This window comes from Cyprinus carpio, chromosome A14, assembly GCF_018340385.1.
Source record: "Cyprinus carpio isolate SPL01 chromosome A14, ASM1834038v1, whole genome shotgun sequence".
In the NCBI taxonomy this organism is placed as follows: domain Eukaryota; kingdom Metazoa; phylum Chordata; class Actinopteri; order Cypriniformes; family Cyprinidae; genus Cyprinus; species Cyprinus carpio.
Window position 1 is genome coordinate 2,613,265 of NC_056585.1, and position 4,779 is coordinate 2,618,043.

Below are 4,779 nucleotides of genomic sequence, written 5' to 3' on the forward strand. Positions count from 1 at the left end.
GTAGATAAACTGCAACAGCAACAGTTTTGTAATCAATACTTTTTCATTGTCACAAAAACATGTCAGAAGTATGGAGATTAATATTGCTCAAATTCGGGTTTTGAGTGGAAACTACAGTAAACGGAGGTCTGATTCAGGTTCTCTTGTATTAATTGTTGAAGCTGTCAGTTTCAGTGAAGAACTTTATGCTTGCGAGTGTATCGGGGCCTCATTATTGACACAAGAAGTTTATAATGGGCTAACCCAGGTGCTTAAAGAGTTAGTTGAAGCTCTTTGTCTTCAAAAGAGCCACTCGCACTACAGCAAGGCTAGAAAAATGGCAGGGCTCCAGGAAATGATGGGCTTTTATTGATTTCTATGAGGTTGTTTGGGAGAGTCTGGGGGAGGGCTTGCTAGCAAATCTGAATGATAGTTTGGTCAGAGGTGAGCTACAGAAGGGCCGTCCAAAGAAGGCCCATCAAAACAAGGTCAAAAACTAGAGGCCCTTGGCATTATCATGTATTTGTTATGAAATTCTGTCAAAAGCTTGCTGAAGGAGATAGTTCAAGTGTGTCTCTAAAAGGTCTAAAGTGGATTATATATTTCTTAATCAATTATATTTTGGACGCCTCTACACTTTTCAGTTCAGAGTTTGGTGTTTTTTGAGGTTGACTAGTTTATCTAGATTTTTCTTCAGTGACACCAATTCATCCACTTTTTGAGGGTTTTAACATGCTTTAGTGTACTAATCAGTGTACTTTAATGTGCTAAAATGGTCTTAGAGATGTTGTGTCTCTAAAGCACCAACATTACAACAACCAAAACTCAAATTTTGGAACAAAATCAACAGCTTCAAAAATAAATAAATAAATAAAAATTAAAAGATTAGTACAGTATTGTCAACTGTGCTGTGTTAAATCACTTCTACAGCCTTGACGTATATACTGGATTGATATATTTGTTACCCATGATAGAAGACTTTTTACATGTGTCTATATATATATATATATATCTATATATATATAATATATATATAATATATATATATATATATTATAATATAATATATATATATACTATCTCACCACTACTAGTGGTGATTCTTTAGATTGCATTCAGTATGCTGTTCAAAAGTAATAGTCGGGGTCTTCTCTGAATTTTCCCCGCTGCATTGCACTCATCTCTTCTTGGCATGTCTTGCAGTGAAGATACATCAGCAAGGTCTGTCTGTCTGTCTGTCTGTCTGTCTATTTGAAAGAAAGAAAGAAAGAAAGTGTTTCTTTAGCAGATTTGATTGATAGCAGAATGATTTCTGAAGGATCATGTGACACTGAAGACGGGAGTAATGGCTGCCGAAAATGTACTTTTACCATCATCATAGATATAAATTAAATTTTAAAATATATTAAAATAGAAACAGTCATTTAAAAAATAAATAAATAAATAAATAAATAATAATAATATAATAACAATAATAATAATAATAATAATTATTATTATTATTATTATTATTATTATTATTATTTCCCACAAAATTATTGTTTTTAATGTTTTGATCAAAGAAACTCAAACTATTGAACAGTAAAAGTATTTTTTAAACCCCAAAAAACCCCAAAATTTGTGTGTGCCATCTTTTTAATAATAATACATTTAAACTAGTGCATATTGAAATTGTGCTTGTATCAAAAATCAACTGGGAGTTGAGCCAGACTGAATGATTCAGTAGCGAAATGTTCAGAATAAAAGAATTTAAAAAGTCCAGTAATCACAATGGAAATGACATGGAAAGGTTATTTATTGGCAGAATATGTGGGAACCCTCAATAGAGTGAGAGCAGTAAGCAATGGCTGAGAGTAATGTTCAAGCAGGCTTTGAAGTGCCGCCCCTTCTATCCCAACTCAACAGCCTGATGGAGTGCATAGTGTGGTAGAAATCCACTTGATTAAAAGAAATACATTTTTCTTCTAAATGAGCCCATGTGGTTTCTTTAATATTTACGACATCCATTTCAGATCTGCCATAGTTTAAAGGACTGTTTTTTAGACACGCTGGCGTGTCTAACCTGACATTGTTTCATATCAAAGGGAGATGGTTTCTAGACTTTAATTTACTGATGGTAAAATGTCTCTGCCACTTCAAAGGCTGTCATTTTTCAACACTGACAGAATGGAAAGCTTTCATCGGGGTTTAAAAGAGGCTTAAGACCAGCAATGAGAGCTCTTAAGTGCACAGAGATTCAAGAAAATCAGCCAAAATGATATCGAGCCATTCACACCCCATTGTCACGGTCTGACTGGAAACTCCGGAGAGCTGTGCAAAATCTAAACTCTTCTCAATATTTGTGTTATATTTGGAAGACATTTTTGTTTTCAGTTTAGAGCCTAAAGGCAAAAGCATACTGGTGCATTTTCAAGGCAGTGCACACTGTTAATTTTATTACTATGGAGCTATTTATTAGCACCAGCAACCTGTAAATGCATTCCCCTTCAATTATCAGCAGTGACATTCATTTGAAGTGCACCTAAAAAGTATTGCGCACCCTATTTTTGGCGATAGAGATTGGAACTAAACCTACTGAAATATTTCCAAAATTAGTATTTTGTAAAGTTAATTCACCTCATTTACTGCTTAAACCAACTTACAAATGTCCTCTGACACACTTACTTTACCTAGTGTTTTAGGAAAACAACTAGTGGGATGGAAACGTTTGAGATTTGAGCGTGAAGTTAATTCTAGCAAAATCAGCATAAAAGAATCATAAAAGTGGTATATGATTCTTAAAGGAGTAATTCATCCAAAAATGAAAGTCATACGACTAATTTTATGGTGATTTTGTGAGGATGTGTTAGAGTGTCTTAGTCTGATTTGATGACTTGAGGATTAAATATCATTCTAAATGTTTACAAATGTGACCATATTTTATTTAATTTATATTGGTTTTTAATTCTGAGTCTTCTTAGACTTTACATTATTTATTTATTTATTTTATTTAGCTCATGCCCCGTAATTAACCATTATGATGCTATTGTTGGCCACCCTTTTTCAGTTAAATCAGCTCACCGCCTTATGTAATGCTCATTCTTCACATTAAATGTCCTCTTGTTGCTCCACTTTAATTTCAGTGTAAGCCTCTTGCCTTGTTTATTCAGACGTTCTTCCCCCTAACCACCTGCCAAAAAAAAAAAAAAAAGTCTGCATTTTAATTCCCAGCATTGTTACTCTTCATTTAAAACATGGTGGCACAAATTAACTAAAATAATATCAGCCCAGTGCTATATGATTGTCAACTTATAAACTCATTGTCATGTACATCATCTTACTCTGAAATCGGAAACTCATCTCAAAACTGAAATTAATTTAGAACAGTGCAATTTTCCATTGCTGTATGATTTACATTGTGCTGTCAGTTGGGTTGGAAATGTACAGAATGATGAACAAGATCGAGAATAAGCTTTGCTCTGGTTATATCCAGTTCCTCTAATGGAATATGTCTTTCTTGCAGCTCACAAAGCCTCGGCCAAGATTGATGCTCTCTGTTTAATTAACAAGAATTATTTACTGAGCGCAGCTAGCCGTCTGCAGCCCAACTCTTGTAATGGATATATTAGTTAAAGGACTTAATGGATTAGTGGCTGCACATTTAGTGAACTGTGAGCAGTCCATCATTGGGGAAAGTCACGTAGAGCTGCATGCTGGTATGTCACAGCTATTGAAGCTGTAATGAGTGTGAGTGTATGTATGCATATGTATATGATTTTATGTGCTGTAGTGTTAATGTTAATGCTATAGTCTCATCTAACATGTTGCCTTGTGGTAAAATAGGGTGAATGCAATTTGACATATCAAATCTGCACTTTCTCATGTGAAGAAAAAACAACTGGAGAAATGGAAGGTTATGAATAAATCAGATATTACTGATTTACAAACTCTGCACAGCAGCCAGGTAAACCAGAAGTGTAACATAAATGTTAAATGTCAGATGGCTACTAAATGCAACACACAGTTCCTCCAGCTGTAGAATATAGATATAGAAGATATAGAATAACACAAAACACAGCGGCTGGTAGCCTGCCAAGAGCTTGAGGACAGTAACATATGGATATTGACAGAAAAGACATACGTTGGAATTTTGAACACAAGGCTAATTGTGTGAATCTAACCATGGGCCACTCTTCACCTGAAACCACCCTGTCCTGTTCAAGCCTATTATAAAACGTTTTATTTTTTCCAATAACAATATAGCACGTTTTCTGTAATAAAATAAAATAAAATAAAAAATACAGTAAAATTACTGTCATTTTTGACATGGACATTTTTAAGATTTTATTTTATTTTACTTTATTTTATTATTTCCACTAACAATAAGTATGTGTTGCTTGTGTCACACATATCTATGCTGCTCAGGTGTCCACATCAAACATCCCTGCTTTGTAGCAATCTGAGGACAAATAGAGGTGGATGTTGTTACCCAAAGATCTTTTTCTGCTGTTTACAAGCATTCACTGACCTGCATCTACACTTCTGCATTTTTCCTCCCAGTAAACTTTCTTTCAACTGCATGCTGACTGAGGGAAAGATTGCTCTTAGCGCTTAGAAGGAAACCACATGGTGGTTCCTTGAACATGATATGTCGACAAATCCTTTTTTCTCACTCGAGTGTAAACACTTGAATCTTGCATTCATATTCAACAATGTGGTGAAAAAAGCTTTTCCCAGGACACCAAAAATGTACATCTGCATTTTTTTCCCCCTCTCACGTATTTGTTCCCCTTCCTCCTTTAACCTTAAGAACACTTAAAC